The sequence below is a fragment of the Saimiri boliviensis genome, chromosome X (assembly GCF_048565385.1).
Source record: "Saimiri boliviensis isolate mSaiBol1 chromosome X, mSaiBol1.pri, whole genome shotgun sequence".
Classification (NCBI taxonomy): Eukaryota; Metazoa; Chordata; class Mammalia; order Primates; family Cebidae; genus Saimiri; species Saimiri boliviensis.
The window spans coordinates 37,364,775-37,386,381 of record NC_133470.1 but is presented as its reverse complement, the minus strand read 5'-3'; the positions used below and the strand labels follow the sequence as shown (position 1 = coordinate 37,386,381).

General features: G+C 45.7%; 3 pseudogenes; 1 reads left to right on the top strand and 2 right to left on the bottom strand.

Moving 5' to 3' along the window:
* Positions 1–308: 308 nt before the first annotated feature.
* Positions 309–2,598, bottom strand: LOC101049971 (E3 ubiquitin-protein ligase makorin-1 pseudogene; annotated as a pseudogene).
* A 122-nt stretch (positions 2,599–2,720) lies between these two features.
* LOC101050300 (TNFAIP3-interacting protein 2 pseudogene) lies at positions 2,721–4,392 on the top strand (annotated as a pseudogene).
* Positions 4,393–14,971: 10,579 nt separating this feature from the next.
* LOC141582780 (histone-lysine N-methyltransferase SETMAR-like) lies at positions 14,972–16,291 on the bottom strand (annotated as a pseudogene).
* Positions 16,292–21,607: the final 5,316 nt, after the last annotated feature.

The following is a 21,607-nucleotide window of genomic DNA, read 5'->3' as shown; positions in this document are numbered from 1 at the left end:
AAAAAATTAGCCAGGCATTGCAGCGTGCACCTGAAGTCCCAGCAACTTGGTAGGCTGAGACAGAATAATGGCTTGAACCTGGAAGGCAGAGGTTGCAGTGAGCCGAAATGGCACCACTGCACTCCAGCCTGGGCGACAGAGACTGTCTCAAAAAAAAAAAAAAAAAAAAAAGCCACTAACTTTAAGGTTTATTTTTGTTCTACTCCAACAGTTCTTCTAGCTGTACAGAAAAAGAAAAAAAAATTAACTTTTTAACTTTTTTCAACAGGGAAAACAACATATTCCCTGGGGAAAGGTGAGGGGTTGAGAAGGCAGGCCCTGGGTAAAAATTATTGTGACAGCACCTGGAGTTGATAGGCCTGCCTAGGAGAGAACACACACACTGCGCACCAACACAGGGGTCAGCTGCTCTCTGGGTTCAGCTGACCGGTTCACACACCATGAAAGGTTTCTATAGATCTAAGACATAAAATTCTTCATCACGAAACATGTCCCGCTCATCTTCAGAGTCTGTCAGTTCGCGCTCCCCACCTGCAGACGAAAGCATAAGCAACATCTCGCCCAGCTCAAAGGTGACAGCCTCTTCATTGTTGTTAATGGGGCTGCTGTTTGCTCCTTCCTCAAATAATTCCCAGAAGCTATTGCTTCCTTGGGCCTGGTTTCTCCCTGAAGCTTCCACTTTCTGTTTCTGTGCCTCCTCTCTACGGCCATCAGGGTAAACATGCTTGTAAAAACAGTTCTCTCCAAATGGGCAGCTCCCACGTCCTTCATCAAAATACCTGCATGCCTTGTTGCTCATTGCCTCCTTGTATTCCTGAATGAGTTTCTCCTTCTCTTCTTTCTCCTCCACCCAGTACTCACTTGGAATAACAAAATTAGATGTGATTCGGCATTGTGGGCAGGATTTTACGATCTTGCTCTCAAATTCTTCAGCACTCCTCCACTTGCGAATGCACTTGAGACAGTAGGTGTGGTTGCAGTTGGAGAGGATCCCGAAGCGGCACTCGCTGGGGTTGTTTTTCTGATAGACCACCTCCATGCAGATCCCACACACCATATCCTTGCTGCGCTGCACAGCAAATGAGAGCTCCATGTCCTTCTCATGGGCCTCAATGCACGATTTTATATGCTGTGATCTCTGGGAAGCATCCATTGGATGCAGGACCTGCAGCCCACACATGTCACATGAATCTCCGTGGAGATACACACAGTTCTCCCCATATCGGCACTGTCCCACTGCAGCATAGGGGCACAGCTGCTTTTTTGTTTCCACGTCGGTTTGCTCTTTCTCTGATTCTTCGTTGGTCACTGAGCCCTGCAGGGGTGCTTCAGTGCAGACAGGCACAGTACGGCCACAGTAGGGTTGCCCAGGAACAAACTCAATAGCATTCACCCAGTCCTCTGAGCCTGGTCCTATAGTTGCAAAGTTTGAATTTCCTAACTCAGCTTCACCTGTATTCATTTCAACAAGTGGTCCAACTATCGATGAGAGACTGGAGGAAGCAGCAAGTGATGACTTTGTAGTTAGCTCTGTAGAGGTTGCTTCTTCCTGTTTCAGTGGCTTGCTATGCTCATATCTGCAGCCGTCTCCATAAATACAGTACCCTTGGTGAAAATACTTGCACACTACACCATGTGGACTGTCAGAGAGGTCATGAGAATAGCCACAGTTATCGCCTTCCTTACAAACCCCATGCATAAAATACCTGCAGGTGACCTGTTTAGTCCAGCTGTCGTCGCTGGCGCTACTGGCGCCGCGGGCGCCATTGGGGCCGCTGCCGTAGCTGGGGCCGCTGTTGTAGCTGCCGCCGCTGCCTCCGCCCCCTCTGTCCGTCCTCGGGGACAGGGCGGTGACTGTGGGGATCGGTGTGGGGAAGGACGCCGCTGCCTCCTCCTCCGCCGCTGCTGCTCCTGATATTGTGGCTATTGTTTCGGGAGCTGCAGCCTCCGCCATTACTGCTTATCCCACACCCCAAGGGCCACGGAACGCCCCGGAACTTCCGAGGTCACGTAGTTCGAAAGGCCGCGGAACTTCCGGGATCACGAAGTTCCCGCCCGGCTGCGAGAAGATGGCGGGGACAGGCGAGGGGAGGGGAAGGAGATTGAGGCACCCTCGCAGTTCCCGCCGGCTCCGCCTCTTTTTGTTTAAGAGAGATTTTTTTCTTCTTCTGTGTGTAGCCTTTGTTGGGAGACAATTCTCCATAGGTCTCGTGTGTTTGCACATCTTGCAAATAAAGCACTGTACGGTCCTTTGTTCTGGACTATCTTTTGTATAGAGTGCATCCTTGAAAGACAGAGGTATTGTCTTCCTCCAAATAAAACGGCAGGCATGCTTACTGTCTGGCATAGTAAGACAGGGAGGGGGAGGGGACAAGCTGGAAAGTCCCACACCTCATTGGAACCAAGAAAACGGCAGGCATACTTACTGTCTGGCATAGTAAGACAGTAAGGGGGAGGGGACAAGCTGGAAAGTCCCACACCTCACTGGAACCAAGAGGCAATGAGAAACTCCCTCAAGATAGAGGGGCCGGAAAGGGCGACCGTCGGCGGTGCCAGCCTTCCGGGCCAGCCTACAGCCACGTCCCGGGACCCGGAGTCGGTCGGCCAGGAGGGGGCCCCGCGCACAGCTGCCGGGTAGCGGCTGCGGCGCCTGTAGGACCAGCTGGCCGCCCGCATCGCGCCCTTCCGCGCCCGCCTGGCGTCACTAGAGGGAGACGCCGCGCAGTCCCTGGTGGACGCGCTGCTGGAGAGGGTGGCGCGCTTCCGGGAACAGCTGCGGCAGCAGGAGGGCGGCACCGCGGACGCCCAGATGCGCCAGGAAATCGAGAGGCTTACTGAGCGACTAGAATTAAAAGAAAGGGAGATGCAGCAGCTGCTGAGCCAGCCACAGCAGGAGCAAGAGAAGGAAGCTGTCCTGCTATGGAGGAGCACGGCGGAGGGGGAACGGGCCTCGGCCGCCAGTGACGTTCTGTGCACCCCCACTCCCTGCCCCCGGCCACCAGCTGTGGAGGACGCTGACCGCCACTGCCCACATGTGTCAGCATCTGGCCAAGTGTCTGGATGAATAACAGCATGCACAAAGGAACGTGGGGGAGAGGAGTCCTGAAAGTTAGAACATAAAGATGGGGAGACCTCTGTCCAGTGTATTACTGAGAAGTTACAGGAAGAAAATCGACTGTTAAAACAGAAGGTGACTCACGTTGAAGAACTCAATGCCAAGAGGCAGTATTAGGATGCCAGCAGGGACGAATACGTGAGGGGGCTGCATGCACAGTTCAGGGGGCTGTAGACACCCTCCGTGAGCCCGAGCTGATGAGGAAGATCTCCCGGCTTAATAGACAGTTGGAAGAGAAAATAAACGACTGTGCAGACGTGAAGCAGGAGCACGTGGCCTAGAGGACAGCCCAGGATGCTGGCTGGAGTGGGTGCAGCTGCTGGAACAGCAGATTCTTGCTTACAAGGATGACTTCATGTCAGAAAGGGCAGATCAGGACAGACTTAAAGTAGGATTCAGGAACTGGAGGAAAAGGTGACCTCTTTGCTGCACCAGGTGTCCTGGAGACAAGATTCTCAAGAGCCAGACACCTGCCGGAATCACGCTGAAAGCAAAACTGCCAAGTACTTGGCCACCAATGCACTGGAGCTTATGGTGCCTGGTGGCTGGAGGCATGGGACTGGGTTCCAGCAGTTGGAACCCCCTGCAGAGGGCGGGCATCCTGGGCAGCCCAGAGAGACCAGGGGGATCTTCAGTACTCTCACTGCCTACAGTGCTTTACTGATGAGCAAGGTGAAGAGCTCCTCAGGCACATGGCCGAGTGCTGCCAGTGACTGAGATTCCACCCATGCCCTTGCCGCTCCCTGGCCCGGCACAGCTGCCCTCAGGGATAGGGTGGGTGCTCTCAATGCCATGGATTAAGCTCTACTGAGATCCAAGGCCCCTAGAATAGGTGTGGGGCACTGTGATCATTTGGTACCCCTTTGGCTATGGAACAGGCTGGGTCACAGGGTACTGCCAGTGAGGCTAGAGGCTGGAGGTGGAGATGGGGTCAGAAACATCTGGCAGAGGGAGGTCCCAGTCTTGTGTCTCCATCAGGCTGAAGCCAGAGCAATCTGGGGTTGGCATGCCAACCCTTCCCCCAGCCTGCACCTGGGTATGCTACAGCTTGCCGGAAAGGGGTGGCTGCCTATGGGAGCCACTTGTATGTTCCCCAGGGTGGAAGCCCCATCCTGTTCTATAGAATAAGGTGTCTCCTCTCTGCCTTGAACCAGAAGTTTCTCAAGTGGAATATTGCGGCTGCACATCACATTGGGGGGGCCCATCCCCGCCATTGCAGAGTCACATGTCTGCACTGAAAAACTGCATTGCAATAGCATTTGTTGTATATCTAGATGTTAAAGCACACTTTTTTATCCACCTATTTTTATAATAAATGTTCTTGCTACTGTGAAAAAAAAAAAAGAGAGGCAAGTGAGAAATGGCTGTGTGGCAGCTCCTCACAAGACTGCCTATCCTCTCATGCTCAGGGAGGATCACAGGGCCTTCTGCCACGGCATGGATCAGCTTGCAGTTGAGCCTTGCCTATATGGCCTATGAGGATATATGCACAGGTTTTTTTTTTTGTTTTGTTTTGTTTTGTTTTTTTGAGACGGAGTTTCGCTCTTGTTACCCAGGCTGGAGTGCAATGGCGCGATCTCGGCTCACCGCAACCTCCACCTCCTGGGTTCAGGCAATTCTCCTGTCTCAGCCTCCTGAGTAGCTGGGATTACAGGCACGCACCACCATGCCCAGCTAACTTTTTGTATTTTTAGTAGAGACGGGGTTTCACCTTGTTGACCAGGATGGTCTCGATCTCTTGACCTCGTGATCCACCCGCCTCAGCCTCCCAAAGTGCTGGAATTACAGGCTTGAGCCACCGTGCCCGGCCTATGCACAGTTTTTAGGGCACCAGCACAGAGAAGTTCCCCTGTATAATTGGGGCTCAAGAAACTGAAGCCAAAACGTTGATATCTAGTGACTGGCCTTTCAGAGTCCAGAGTGCTGACCCAGGAGTCTCATGTTTTCTACCAGATTCCATGAAACTGGTGGGCTGACTTGTTACCTTGTGAATAGGGCAAAATCTCAGACCTTTTTCAGTTCTTGACAGCTTTAGTGAGGAGGGTGGGATACTGACAGAGACATGGCTTTCTAGAAAGAGAAGGATGAGGATGTTGTGGGTAAATTTAATGAAATTTGAGGGCCAGACGTGGTGGCTCACACCTGTAATCCCAGCAATTTGGGAGGCCGATGCAAGCGGATTGCTTAAGCTCAGGAGTTTGAGACCAGCCTGGGCAACGTGGCAAAACCCCGTTTCTACTAAAAATACAAAAATTAGCTGGGCATGGTGGCGTGCACTTGTGGTCCCAGCTACTGAGGAGGCTGAGGTGGGAGAGTCTCTGGAGCCTGGGAAGTCGAGGCTGCACTGAGCCAAGAGTGCACCACTGCGTTCCAGTCTGGGCAACAGATCATGACCGTTTCAAAAAAGAAAGAAAAGAAAAAAGAAATTTGATGAAAGTCCCTGAAATATGTTGACCAAATTATCTGCTCAATCAATCTGTAGATAGTTATTCACTTTATTGCCTGTTTTTTTTTTTTTTGGGAGACGGAGTTTCGCTCTTGTTACCCAGGCTGGAGTGCAATGGCGCGATCTCAGCTCACCGCAACCTCCGCCTCCTGGGTTCAGGCAATTCTCCTGCCTCAGCCTCCTGAGTAGCTGGAATTACAGGCACGTGCCACCATGCCCAGCTAATTTTTTGCACCTTTAGTAGAGACGGGGTTTCACCATGTTGACCAGGATGGTCTCGATCTCTTGACCTCGTGATCCACCTGCCTCGGCCTCCCAAAGTGCTGGGATTACAGGCTTGAGCCACCGCGCCCGGCCTTTATTGCCTGTTAATGATGGGGATTGAAAAGGTGGATGCAGGCTGAGTACCAGGAAGCAGGTTCAAAAACCCCTGCCCAAATGGTGCCCTGGTTCTTGCTAACTCTACTGTAGGTGTAGAACTTCCTGAACAATTTGGAGTTAGCTTCAGATCTGCCCCACTGTAACAACTAGTACTGGGTATTGTCTGGTGTGCATAAAAGATTCTTTTAGATAACAATTGCAGAGATGTGTGGAAGGAGGGAAATTCATGACCACTATGGGCAGAAACCAGGCACGTCTTTAGGAGCCTGGCTGGTTCTCTTGGGAGATGAGGAAGTAGGGCTAGTAATGCTTGTCAAGGAAGAAAGGCAACATAAATTGGGTCTTATGGCTCAGCTCCTCCTGCGGTCCATCATGTCTGCCTTAGATCCACTAGGAGAGAATAATAAAAGGTCTTAGAGGGTTTTTTTTGTTTGTTTGTTTGTTTGTTTGTTTGTTTTGCAATAGATCCTGGCTGCAATAAGGGAGCTATGGGCCTTTCAGGGAGATTTCCCTGAGACAGACCAACTCCTATGGGAAACCATAAATGAGGCATTGAGTAGTATTCAGGCTCTTACTGCCTTGAATTGGGTTTACAATGCGGGCAAAGGTGGCCCACGGGAGAATGAGAAACTGACCCGATTAAACCTAGGTAGATGCCGCTGCCCTGGAAAACTTCCCTTATGTTGAAACCAGGTGAGAACGTAGAAATGTTATCTTGGGCTGGGCGTGGTGACTCACACCTGTAATCCAAGCACTTTGGAGGCCAAAGTGGGCGGATCACCTGAGGTCGGGAGTTCAAGACCAGCCTGACCAACATGGTGAAACCCCATCTTAAAAAAAAAAAGGGTGGGGGGAAGAAATGTTATCTTGGTGATGGGGCAGCAGAGACCCTGAATTAAAGTGGAATTCTCAAAGAAGATTGCTGCTGTGCAAGTCTGGCCCACGTCAGCCTGGGGTCACAAACCCAATAGCTTCAGCCAGAAAACCATATAGCTGTGACTGAGTGAAGGGGTCTCCAAAGCTGAAATTGATTGTGTCAACCATCAGGATCTCTGCCCAGTCAGCATGAAGTGTGAGTAGGGAAAAATCACTGAAAGTTTTTTTTGGTTGCACCATAAGCTGCTGCCACATTACCTAAATGCAAAGCTTTTTTTTATTTAATAGCTCTCTCTCTCTCCATGTCCCTGATCCCTCCCTCCTTCTCTACCCCAACTTCAGCTACTTTGAAAGGAAAGATTATTAGATTTTCCTTACCCTAAAGAGAATTGAAAACCATATCCACTCATCAAAGGGGAATTTGGGGAAAGTGAGGAATTCAAACTTTATGGCTTTGTTGAATACAGGTGCCCAAGTCACTATCCTACCCAGACTTGGGGAAGGCAAAAGCCCTCAGATCCAGCTAATGGTGCTGAGGGAAGAAGGAAATCTAAATTGTGGGTAGGGTCCATTAGGCCAATTCAATGTACTGTGGTTGTTACTTCTGCATCTGAATGTACAGTAGGAATTGATGTATCCCCATCCCACAAGTGCCAGGGTTGGGTGAGGGGAGATTTTCAGGATTCAGAAGAGTGGCATATAGAGAATTGGGTTTTTTTGTTTTGTTTTGTTTTGTTTTTTTTAATAGAGATGGGGTTTCACCATGTTGGTCAGGCTGGTCTCGAACTCCTGACCTCAGGTGATCCACCTGCCTCAGCCTCCCAAAGTGCTGGGATTACAGGCATGAGCCACCACGCCCAGCCCTTTTTTTTTTTTTTTTTTTTTTTTTTTTGAATAGAGAATTGTTTATGGGAAGTGTAAATTGCTTCTCATCCCACCTCTCTGTCTCTTCCCTGATGGTCCAACAGAATCTAAAGAACCCCAGGAAGAGAAAGGGAAATCGTAGCCTTGATTAAAGACTTAAAGCCATCAGAGGTGGAAAGTAAGGCAATATCTCAATACAACAGCCCTGTATGGCCAGTGAAGCAGGTGCTGAAGGCTTAGAGAAGAGAATTGCTGACTTATCTGTTGTTGCTTTCATAGCCATGGCTGTTCCAGATATTGCAACTGCAACTGAATCCATTATACAGGCTGATAACACCTGGTTTGCTGTCTTAGACTTTTACCAACACCTTCTCACTGACACTTGAGGATCAAGATCAGTTCACATTCATGTAGCAAGGCCTCCAATATATGTTTATAGTCATTCCCCTAGGGGTATCCTGACTCATCCATTTGTTACCAGTGGGTGAGTCAGGATTTAGCATGATTTCTTCTACCTTTTGATGTCCAAAGCTTTCACAATACAGATGATGCCTTGTTGGCTTACCAAGCAAATTTCTTGTAACTATGTGGATGGATTTATAACGCTCAATCCCTCTGATGGTTGTGAAAAAACTGCTGTCTCTGTGGTCCCCTAAATCAAAAAGGAAGTCCAGTACCTTATTGGACTCCTAGGGTATTAGAAACAGTATATGCCTCACTCATTCATGCTACTTGATCTTTATATCACGGAACCTGCCAAATCAGCATCCTTTGAGTGGGGCTTAAACCAATAAATTGTGTTCAAAGCTGTCCTGCAAGCTGTGACGTGCTCTCTACCTTTAGGGTGCTATAAACTTAATGATCATGACAGATGACTTTGCTGATTGAAATCCCTGACAAAGAGTGGTAGCTTCCACCCAGAAATGTTCCTTGGAGCTTGGGACTAGTGGTCTCCCTGATATGGCTACTAGAAACAGCCCTTTTGAAAAGCAGCTGTTAGCTTGCTGTTGGACTCTTGTCAAAACTGAACACCTGAATCATGGAGGCCTTGTGACTCTCCAGCCTTATAGCCCCATTTTAGGGTAGGTCAACTCAAATTCAGTGACTAACAGGGTGGAGTGGGTCCAATAAGCTTCCCCTGTCCAAAGGAAATGTATTCAAGAAAGCAGCTGACCTGGTCCAAGCAGCATCTTGACTTAGGCGAAAAAGTAACAGTTATCCCCATTAAATTATCCTCCACTTGGTTGCCTGAAGCAAAGCCACTGACTCGATGGGACCCTTCATTCACAGAAGTTTCTCTAATGCCTGGGCCTGGTTCACTGATGGTTCAACTAAACTGAAACCCAATAGTGTCTACTGGAATGCTGCAGCTATTCAACCTTACCACCAGCTACGCAGAAGCAAAAATGAATGTGGCTCCACTTAGTGGGCAGAAGTCAAGGCCATTCCCATAACTCCAACCAATACTTCCTTTGATAAACCCTGTTATGTTTTTACTGACTTCTCAGCTATTGCCAATGGCCTAGTTGTTTGGTTTGCCATGTGGAAAATGATAGCCTGACAGATTAAAGACATCTCTCTGTCGGGCATGGTGGCTCACGCCTGTAACCCCAGCACTTTGGGAGGCCGAGGCGGGCAGATCACCTGAGGTCAGGAGTTTGAGACCAGTCTGACTGACATGGAGAAACCCCGTCTCTTAAAAAAAAAAAAAAAAAAAAAAAAAGACATCTCTCTTTGGGACCATGTACTGTGAAAACAAATCATGGCTGGCTGATCACACCTTCTGGGTCACTCATGTAGATGCCCATGGAAAGGCCTGTTCTCTGATGAGACCAAGCAAACTGCTAATCAAACCTGCACTGCCCAGATTACCACCATTGCTGCCTGGATTAGACATGGCAAGCCAGCCACTCACATAAACTAGGCACAAAACAAAGGACTTTATGTTTCTGATGTGGAGGCTATCATAGCATACCAGATGTGGGACTCCTCTCTCATAGTGAAGGAGTCCACATTGCACAGGGCACTGCTCCTGCAAGATTGACCACACCACATTGGACGTTTGATCCCCTCTGGGCCCATCAGCAGGGCCTCACTGCTGTTGACACTTCTTCAGGTTACTGTGTTGCCATTCCAGTCGGATCAGCAGAGTCCAAACAAATCACTGTGACCCTTGAAACTAATCTGTGTCATGTGATCAGCTTCCCAGACCATTTGCAGGCTGACAGTAATGCCCCTTTTATTGCAAAAGCCACACACAATGGGCTGATCGTCAAGGTATGCAGTAGACCTTCCATGCTCCCTACCATCCAAAGGCAACTGGTATTGTGGATTCTGACCAACCTCCTCAAAAATCAACTTTAAAAGACTTCTGATTGTTTCCCTCACCTCCACCTGGTCTGCATGCTTTAGTAAGGCTATTTGTCGTTGAATGCAGTTGTCCCCAGAAAAAAAAAAACTGTCCTTTCTCAGCTATTGTCTGAGTAATGATCAGGACAGAGGGATGGGGTTTATGGACACCTATTTTGAACATTCAATACTTTCATTTCTAGGCATGCTGCTTCTTTCTTTCTCTTAATGGAAACCCCAAGGCAGCCTGGTTGGTTTACTCTCTGTATGGCAGCTCAGCTCAAAATGGACCTAAGATATTGAAACTTATTTCTAGTTTAGCCATCTGGATCCTCTTGCTGGACTGCCATCATCTAGATCATAAGGTTAATGACCGCTTGGATGAATACACTGCTCACTGGGCCACCCCCACCACTACAATGACCCACATGGGAGGGCAAAAACGGGTCTCTGTAAGTTTTATTAAAATATCCTTGTCCCTCTTGCATCTGACCTTTGTGGACAAAAGGTCTGAATATGCGCAATGGATGTTTGGGAAGGGTGAAGTTGTAATTGCTGAAATAGGCCATGCCAATTTTATGGAGGTGGAGAGAGAAGAGCAATACCAGTGCCTGGGGAGGAAACACCCCAGATGCCGAGGCGAACAGGGGAGGGAGGAACATTAACGATCTCTCATCTTCTAGAACCACGCACCCCTGGAGCCTTCCTGACGAAGGAAAAATTCCCTGGTGTGGCTCTCCATAGCTGTTTTGCTTGCGCACTTTAAATGAAACTGACTTCAAGGTCTGCGGTCCTCTGCTAGACAGCTCTAACTAAAATTGGTCGCCATTGTCCTTTGTCCTACTGAGAAGTCTATCAGAAACAGTGGAGGAGCTGACAAACTATCACACAAACCAACTGTCAGCATCTTCAGATGTCTTCCCCAATCCCATCCTCATAACCATCTCTTGATCATTCCATGAGGTGACACATGCCCCCAAGCTGGTGGTGTGGACAAACAGAACAGGCTGGACTGACTGCCCTTCAGTCAAGCTCTCCAAAAATGAGGACCAGACTCAATTATTCAGACAGAACCCGGAACTCTAAGGTGCATCACCTGCCCAGAAGGCCATACTGGAGACACACTGTTCATCTGTGTTCCCCAACTGATGTAGGTTCTACTCGCAGGAGGAAGGGCAAAAATTGTCTAGCTTATATTGACAAGTATCCTCATCATGTCCCTTGCTGGTGAGTAGAATAATAGTTCATCCTTTCACTGAGGGACCTTTTATCTCTCATCCCTGCCTTGCTTCTTATTTGCTTTTACCCCAGGGCAGCCAAAACATGAATGCAAGCTTACCAACTTCGTTTCAACTTTCTCTTTGGCCTGTCTCCCCTCACATTTAATCATTTCACCTTAGCTATGCATTTTAAGGAATATTTGTTATTTTTATCCAGAATTTCCATATATTTGTAATGGAAGATTTTAAAGAATAACTGGCATGTGGCCGGGCGTGGTGGCTCACATCTGTAATCCCCGCACTTTGGGAGGCTGAGGCAGGCGGATCACCTGCAGTCAGAAGTTTGAGTCCAGCCTGGCCAATATGGCAAAGCCCTGTCTCTACTAAAAATACAAAAATTAGCCAGGCGTGTTGGCATGTGCCTGTAATCTCAGCTACTTGGGAGACTGAGACAGGAGAATCGCTTGAACCTGGGAGGCAGAGGTTGCAGTGAGCAAGATCCCACCACTACACTCCAGACTGGGCGACAAAGCGAGACTTTGTCTCAAAAACAAACAAACAACCCCAAAAATACTGGAAAATAACTGGCATGAAACAGGATGCCCTCTCTGGTTTACTCCTTTCTTCTTTTCTGCATAGCGCTCTCTAACTCCTAGCTTTTGCCACTTCACAGCTTACGCTTCTTTGTAATCTGAATTTGTTCTGACTCTTAATGGTCCCAGCACTAATTCATGGCCTTTCTCTAAACATGTGCTCGTCTTCAGCTTCCTTTGCCATCTGTTTTATATTTTCCAGTTCAGATACCCAAGAGAGGTAATATGATAAAGCCAGTTTGGTTTTGGGCCAGGCTGCATCATAACTTCCTGGTCTACCTATGGATTGACTGTCACTCATTGGTCAGATGCCCACCCTGGCCAAGTATACTATTACCATTATTGGTGATAGGGAAGGGGGCACACTAGGTCATATGGAACAAAATAGGAAGCTCTCTCAATAGGAGCTGAAGGTGGGGCAGTTTCCCTTAGAAGAGACTATGGGCAGATAAGTCAATGGATCTATCTATAGATTTCTCTGGGCAGAGCAAGTGATTGATATATCAACCTCTTTGGAATTTGCATCTTCTCTTGCTGGAGAGGGAGGGAACAAGGTGCAATAGGTTGGTGAGTGACTAGAAGGTGAAGTAGAGACCATCTAGTACAAACTATTCTAGGAGTCTCTAAACTTTTTTCATTTATGATCCTTTAAAAGAAAATAAGAAGCCGGGCGCGGTGGCTCAAGCCTGTAATCCCAGCACTTTGGGAGGCTGAGGCGGGTGGATCACAAGGTCGAGAGATCGAGACCAACCTGGTCAACATGGTGAAACCCCGTCTCTACTAAAAATACAAAAAAAAATTAGCTGGGCATGGTGGCGCGTGCCTATAATCCCAGCTACTCAGGAAGCTGAGGCAGGAGAATTGCCTGAACCCAGGAGGCGGAGGTTGCGGTGAGCCGAGATCGCGCCATTGCACTCCAGCCTGGGTAACAAGAGCGAAACTCCGTCTCAAAAAAAAAAAAAAAAAAAAAAAAGAAAATAAGAATGTTTAAACAAACGATTTACTTTTTTACACATTTGGAAGTTATTTCGTTATTTTTCTTTATAAGTTTAAACAGTTGCAAATTATGTATGTTAGTTATGGTGAAAGGCTACGTATTATAACAAAGAGGTCCCCAGCATTTAGTAGTTTAAAGAATAAAGAAGTTAATATAGTCCCAGGATGGGTCCAAGGAGCCCAACATCTTCTCCTTGTCCACTGCCTATACAGGGCCGATTTATGAAGATATGGAAATTGCAGGAAGGTTTAATTCATACGGAGCTGGCTATATGGGAGACTGAAGTTTTATTAGTACTTATGCCAGTAGGGATTGGGATTGTTGTTGTTGTTGCTGAGACAGGGACAGGGTCTTATTCTGTCGCTCAGGCTGGAGTGCAGTGTGCAATCTCCGCTCATAGCAACCTCTACCTCCCAGGCTCAAGCGATCCTCCCACCTCAGCCTCCTGAATAGTTAAAACTACAGGCATGCACCACTATGCCCAGTTAGTATTTGTATTTTTTTGCAGAGACAGGGTTTCACCATGTTGCCCAGGCTGGTCTCGAACTCCTGGGCTTAAGTGATCTGCCAGCCTCAGCCTCCCAAAGTGCTGGGATTACAGGCATGAGCCACCGAGCCTAGCTGGGGATCAGGGTTTTTAAGGACAATTTGGTAGGTAGGGGCCAGTGAGTTGGGAGTGCTGATTGGTTGGGATCACAGGGAGTGAAAGCTGTTCTCTTGCCCTGAGTGAGTTCCAGGGTGGGGGCCACAAGATCAGATGAGCCAGTTTATCAATCTGGGTGGTGCCAGCTGATCAATCAAGTGCAGGGTCTGCAAAATATCTCAAACACTGATCTTAGGTTTTACAGTAGTGATGTTATCCCCAGGAGCAATTTAGGGAGGGTTAGAATCTTATAGCCTCCAGCTGCACGACTTCTAAACCATAATTTCTAATCTTGTGACTAATTTGTTAGTCTTACAAAGGCAGTCTAATCCCCAGGCAGGAAAGTGATTTGTTTTGGGAAAGGGCTGTCACCATCTTTGTCTCAAAGTTAAACTATAAACTAAGTTCCTCCCAAAGTTAGATCAGCCTTGGCCGGTCGTAGTGGCTCACGCCTGTAATCCAAGAGCTTTGGAGGCCAAGGCGGGCAGATCACCTGAGGTCGGGAGTTCAAGACCAGCCTGACCAACATGGTGAAATCCCGTCTTTAAAAAAAAAAAAAATCAGCCTATGCCTAGAGTGAACAAGGACAGCTTGGAGGTTAGAAGCAAGATGGAGTTGGTTAGGTCAGATCTCTTTTACTGTAGTAATTTTCTCAGTTATAATTTTGCAACAGCAGTTTCAATCTTTTATGTAATGGTTTCAAGTTTCAGACTGGTTCATCCTCAACAGGTGGCTTCTAAGATCACTCTAGTAGTTACTATTCTAGCCAGCAGAAAGAAAGAGCAGAATCCCAGGGCCAGGGAATTTCTCTTAAACAAGAGAAACTGAAGTTGTTGTATCATTTCTGCTCACATTCCATCGGAGAAATCTTTGTCACATGACCATGGCTTTGCTGCAAAGGAGGCCGGGAAATATAGTCCCAGACTGGGCAGCCACATCTGAACTGCAACTCTTTTGTTATGGAAGAAGGGAGACTGGGTTTTAGTCTCCCTTGTGGTCCATAGATCTATAAACTTAAAGACTAGTTATTTTTTCCCTCCCTCTCCAATATCCACTGGTGATGTGGGATAGGATAACCATAAGGAAAGCTGTATTTGGAAAAATAAGAATTAGAAACACTAGTAGTCATTCTACTGTATTTGCAAAGAGGCACAAAACAGCAAGGCATGAATTTTATATTACTGACGGCTCATTTTCCCAGTAGGATTGTTAAGCCCACTTAGCAGGAAATGCAAAGATTTCCAACCTTAACGACACATTAAATTCCTTGACCAGACTATCTGACTGTCCTGGACTCTGCTGATGGAAAAAAAACATTCTTTTGACCACTGTCCTCTGATTCTTACCTCGGTGCTGGATCCATTGCTTGTCTTAATACTTGACATGGAGGTTTCAATTAGTCTTGAAATATTAGGTTGATGCAAACGTAATTGTGGTTCCAGACCATGAATTTTAAATCATTATAACTAGGCTCAAACACATTTTTATTAATTAAAATAAGAACCATTACAATCAACACATTTTTACCAATGAGAAATAAGTTTGTTTATTCCTGTAGTGTAAAAATCCATGCTTCCCAATTTGACAAACTCTTGGAAAGCATTTTCTGCATCCTGCTGGTTGTGGAAGCATTTTCCCTGCCAAAAGTTTCTGAGATGCTTGAAGAAGTAGTAGTCGGTTGGTGAGAGGTCAGGTGAATATGGCAGATGAGGCAAAAGTTCGTAATCTAATCTGAAGCATTGGTTGTGTGATGTGCAGTCGAGTGTTGTCGTGGAGAGGAACTGAGCCCTTTCTGTTGACCATTGCCAGCTGCAGGCATTGCAGTTTTTGGTGCATCTCATCAATTTCCTGAGCATACTTCTCAGATATAATGGTTTTGCCAGTATTCAGAAAACTGTAGTGGATCAGACCAGCAGCAGACCACCAAACGGTGACTATGACCTTTTTCTTGGGTGCAAGTTTGGCCTTGGGAAGTGCTTTGGAGCTTCTTCTCAGTCTGACCACTGAGTTGTCATCACTGGTTGTCATATAAAATCCACCTTTTGTCACACAGCACAATCTGATCAAGAAATGGTTTGTAGTTGTTGCATAGTTGTCCAAGATAAAAAAAAAAAAAAAAAAAAAAAAAAAAAAAAGATGAAATTATCCACCCAGACAAAGACTCAGCTTACTGGGTTTGGAAAGTGTGTGTTGGGAGGGGTGAGAGAGATTGTTCTCCCTTGCTTCAGCTGGCTTCTGTCTTGTTCTTGGTGGTTTAAGGAATCTCCTTTAGCAAAAGGAGGAGATATTGGAATGGATTGATTACACAGTCCTGTGGTATTGGATCCATTGAATTTCAGGAAAAAAAATCTGATTTAAAGTTTCAGAAATTGCACAGAAAAAAAAAAGAATAAGAGAAGATGACACTTCAAAATGATGATTTTGTTTTCACTCAGCTTATGAGACACCCACTTAGGGAGCTTTTTCATCTTTCCTGTTTGTTTCAAATACCAAATACCAAATAGGATGGACGTTGTTGAGTTCTTCAGCAACTTCTTGTGTAATTATAAGAGGATTAGCTTCGATGATTGCTCTCAATCGGTTGTTGTCAACTTCCGATGGCTGGTCACTATGTTCCTCATCTTCAAGGCTCTTGTCTCCTTTGCAAAACTTCTTGAACCACCACTGCACCACTCCACTGTACATTCCTTACCAGTTCCTGAGTCAAATGTGTTGTAGATGTTGTGAGTTGTCTCCGCCACTTTAAGACCCATTTTGAACCCAAATAAAATTGCTCGAATTTGCTTTTTGTCTAACATCAATTTCATAGTTTAAAATAAATACAAACTAACAGGAAGCAATGTCATTACAAAAAAAAGCAAAAAAAAAAAAAAAAAGTGCATTAAAATGATGTATAACCTAACCACATTTATTTAAGAATATATTCCAATATCAAATGGCAAATTTCAACAATGCAAAAACCACATTACATTTGCACCAACCTAATAAACTTTGTTTTCTTTTTTTCCATAGCTATTCTGTTTATGTATTGAAATAAACTTTGAATAAAAGGCTTATCTCTTGGGTCCAGAAACAATTAGATTTTCCAATCCCTTGAGGCTTTTAATATAAAGATTCTCTGTATTCTCTTTCACTTCTGTTTGCAAACTGACCAATTCTTGCCTGAGCTTCTCTTTCTGTAATACCTTGCTAAACCACTACCAGTTAGCATTCAGGATCTTACCCGAGAGCTACTGGTAAGCATGTGGTCTGTCTTCTAAGTTATTAAATAATATAGGTAACAGTTTTACCAGTTGTCTTGAGGTTCCCAGCTTTCTGGCTCATACTATTTCTTCATCACTCACTGCCTGAGCATTAAGCAAGTGCTGTAAAATTTAGGTTTTTGTTGTAGTAGTGCTCCACTTTCATGGTACCTGTTAAAATGCACACTCTGAATGAAGAGACCTCCCACCCCCAAGCAGGCTTTGTGTGAGCAACATGGCTGTTTATTCACACGAGTGCAGGAAAGTCAGTGAAGGTCAATGGGATAGGAGTTGGTTTTACAGGTTTGGGGTGGGCAGTAGAAAGTTACAGAAGTTACAGCTTAGGGCGATTTTTTGCAAGCTGGGAGGGGGTTGTACGGTGTGGTGTCATGAGGTTGACCAAGGTCAGTTACAAAGTCCAATGGCCTTATTAAGTGGGTCAGGAATAAGGAACAATAGAGAATGTCTAAAGTTAAGTAGGCTCATCAGGGGTTGGTCATTTCTTCCCCTTTTCATGGTCTTCCAGTTACTTCAGATTTTCCAGGAACTCATCTGGAGTGTCCACGCAGGTCACAGAGGTTAACATAGCATCCATGGCACCGTCAGTCAGCCTAAAAGACGTTACAGTATCAACTGTTGTAGTAGTTAAGGAAGGCCTAGCTGCTGTAACAAAGAGGCTCCATAAAATTTAGAGGCTTAAAAAACAAAGAAGTCTATTTCTCTCATGTCACATTGTAACCTGGGGCTTCCAGGTTTCCACATAGTCAGACAATGATCCAGGCTTCTGACAGATCTGCTATCTTCAATATGAGAATTCCAAGGTCACTGTAGTCATTTTCATTCCAGTCAGTGGAACAGGAGAAGGAGGACTCATCCAGGGCCAGGAGCTGTCTCTTAAGCAACACACTTCTACTCATTATTTCTGCTCGAATTCCACTGATGAGAGCTCAGTCCTATGGATGAGAGCTCAGTCCTATGGTCACATTGTTTACCTAAAGAAAGAAACTGAAGCAAAATTAATACAGGTAGAGAGTTTACTTGGGCCAAGGTTGAGGACTGCAGCCCGGGAAACATTGGGAAGTATTCTGTTTGGCCTCTGTTACAAGTAGGATTTTAAAGGCAAAAGAGAATAAAGAGTGGGTTGGTAGAAAGTTGTTTGATAGGAATCTCATTGGTTTACAGAAATGACATTGATTAGTAATTAGCTATACATTGTTGAACTACAGGGTATGAGTTATGGTGTCCAGAATATGGCCTTGTTAGGTTAATTTATGGCTACTTGGCATCTGTCAGTCTAGAACCCACATAGCAAGTGGCTTCAAGAGGTGATTACTCGGCCGGGCGCAGTAGCTCAAGCCTCTAATCCTAGCACTTCGAGAGGCCGAGGCAGGTGGATCACGAGGTCAAGAGATCGAGACCATCCTGGTCAACATGGTGAAACCCCGTCTCTACTAAAAATACAAAAAATTAGCTGAGCATGGTGGCGCATGCCTGTAATCCCAGCTACTCAGGAGGCTGAGGCAGGAGAATTGCCTGAACCCAGGAGGCGGAGGTTGCGGTGAGCCGAGATCGCGCCATTGCACTCCAGCCTGGGTAACAAGAGCAAAACTCCGTCTCAAAAAAAAAAAAAAAAAAAAAAAAAAAGAGGTGATTACTTACCTCAAACAAAGAGTGAGATGTGACTACTGTCATATTTAATTGCCTCTGGGCTTGATAATTTAAAGGGGCTCATATTCCACAGATAAAAGGCTTTGTTTTACAACATCTACTTTCAAGATGAGGCAGAGAATAGGGTCTGGGAGCAGGGCACCTAAGGAATTCCGAGAACTAAATTAAAGGGAAAAACTCCAACTTTCTAAGACTAAGTTAGCTGTGACAGGCAATATCCTCTTAATTTACATAAGGCACACACTGAGTAAATGACTCTGTAACTTCATTCTCGTCATTTACATAGAGTGTTATACCAAGTAACCAATGGAAAGCTTTAGAGGGTATTTAAAGCCCAGAAAATTCTGTCACTGGGCCCTTGAGCCAGTTGTTGGGACCCAGTCCCATCCTGTGGAGTGTGCTTTCATTTTTTTTTTTTTGTTCGTTTGTTTGTTTTGGCCAAACTTTTTATCAAAAGCAGAGATTTCTTAACAATGAGACCATTGAAGTGTGTCTCATTTTTTTTTTTTTGAGACAGAGTTTCGCTCTTGTTACCCAGGCTGGAGTGCAATGGCGCGATCTCAGCTCACCGCAACCTCCGCCTCCTGGGTTCAGGCAATTCTCCTGCCTCAGCCTCCTGAGTAGCTGGGATTACAGGCACGCGCCACCATGCCCAGCTAATTTTTTGTATTTTTAGTAGAGACGGGGTTTCACCATGTTGACCAGGATGGTCTCGATCTCTTGACCTCGTGATCCACCCGCCTCAGCCTCCCAAAGTGCTGAGATTACAAGGCGTGAGCCACCGTGCCTAGCCAAGTGTGTCTCATTTTTAAGAAATCTCTGCTTTTGTTGCTTCATTCTTTCCTTGCTTTGTATGTTTTGTCCAATTCTTTGTTCAAAACGCCAAGAACCTGGACATCCTCCACCGGTAACATATTTTAGTGAGTCAGCCAGGAGGTAAGCCCAAAGTTTGGGATTTAGTTTTCTCCTCTTTCTTTCTGCTCCATACAGGGGAATATCTCTCTCTCTCTCTCTCTCTCTCGCTCTCTCTCTCTCTCTCTCTCTGTCTTTTCCTTTCCAACTCAGGACCCTCGGTGGTCAGCACCTAAACACAGAGGCAACTGCAGGTTTCTGCCCGGGGCCACTCTCCTGTGTTGCCTGAAGGCCAAGGAGTGAATAAGGAAAGGAGAAGGACTCTTTTCTCTCTTTTCCAGTTTTGGTCCCTGATCCCTACAGGTGGCTCAGCTCCCCGGGGGAACTTTCATGCATTTCAGGTGACTTAAACCTTCTTTCCTTATGCTAAATTCTCCCCTTCCCCTACTCAATTGGCTAAGGACAAAGGAAACTCAGCCAGCCTCCAGTTTCTATCATTACAGTTCATGGCTATCACTCTAGTGGAATGGGAAACATGAGAAAGTGTGGCCTGTCAAATTATAAGGATGCTAAACGTCGGGATTACACCCAGGAACCAAAGGAAAGCTCAGAGTAGGCCACTGCCTCTGGAGGGAACGCATGCAAAGTGGCACCAGTGCCCACCCCACCTAAGGTTACAGATGTCTGACACTCTAAAGGGGACACCTGGGAGGCATCCTCCAGCCTCTCCAAAGGGGATACCCTCGGCAGAGGTTCTGAGGCCTAGTACTATGCCTTCCTTAGAATTTTCTCTCACAGTTGCCATACTGTTTGGCTCTCATATTATTTAGACTCTGGAATTTGCTGACTTCTACTTAGATCTTGTGGGTGAGAAGAGAAAAAAAAAAAAAAATTCTGGAATTTGCTGTTGAACGGGAAAGTGCATGGAGTTGCCTGTATTCAGGATTTTGTGCTGCTGTTAACCAGGCAGGGCGCCTGGTTAACGGGTGATGCTCTCCTTTAGTACTATGTGGCCCCAGTGTTCTTTGCAGTCTGGAGAGGTTTGGCCTTTAAAAATCAAACTGCCATGGAAACTGCTTTACCTAAAATTTTGCTTCAGAGCCTTTTTTGGATTATCTGTTAGGGCAAACAGAGTAAAACTATTAAGCCTGTATTGCTATCTCATGGCTAGCGTTCCAAGGTAAAAGCTACTGGATCTTCATTTTTGTATATGTGTATATATGTCTAAATGTGTTTATTTGTATGTACACCTATTGTTATATGCTGTGTCTACCAAATTGGCTTATAAGTAAAAGAACACTCATAAATTAAGTAAATGTGTCCAAGTGATTTTCAAGTTCACGTGACTTAAGTATAATTGTACCAAACAAGCTGGTTTTAAAATTATTGGTAAAATAAAAATAGAAATGCCTTCAGAATTGTCAGCATAATTTTTGTCTGGATTTTATGTTTGTCTTTGCTAGATATTTTGAGATGTCAATAAAAGGTTATAAAGCTACTAACCCAGCCAAAACGAAATTAGCTTGGTTTGCATGCCTTTTTTTTTTTTTTAAAAAAATGAGAGTAATTTAATGTTAGCTAAATCTTCTGAGTTACTGGCAAAAATTACCTATGTATTTAACTTTGAGACTTTTACTTAGGATTAGGTGAGCTCCTGATGTTCACTGGCTATTAAAAACAAAGACAGTGTCTAATATCTTAGTTTACAGAAGTAACCTAAACTGTTAAAAATGAAATTGAGTACAGTAAATGAAATACATGTTGTAGGTAAACTTTTTGTGTAAGTTATAATCTTGAAATTATTTGTGATGCTCATTGAATATCTAGGTCATTTCCAATTAAGAAAGGGTTGTGGGCCAGGTGTGGTGGCTCACGCCTGTAATCCCAGGACTTTGAGAGGCTGAGATGGGCGGATCACCTCAGGTTGGGAGTTTGAGACCAGCCTGACCAATGTTGAGAAACCCTGTCTCTACTAAAAATACAAAAAATTAGCCAGGTGTGGTGACTCAGGCCTGTAATCCCAGCACTTTGGGAGGCCGAGGTGGGTGGATCACGAGGTCAGGGGTTCAAGACCAGCCTGACCAACATGGTGAAAACCCATCTCTACTAAAAAATACAAAAATCAGCAGGACATGGTGGCATGTGCCTGTAATCTGAGCTACTCGGGAGGCTGAGGCAGGGAATTGCTTGAACTAGAGGTGTCAGTGAGCGGAGATTATGCCACTGCACTCCAGCCTGGGCAAGAAGAGCGAAACTCCATCTCACCAAAAAAAAAAAGGTTGTGATATGGGGAAATATGTTTCTAAAATTGTGGGAAAAGTTTAGATAATAATATATTCTTTAAAACCTGATAGAGAATTG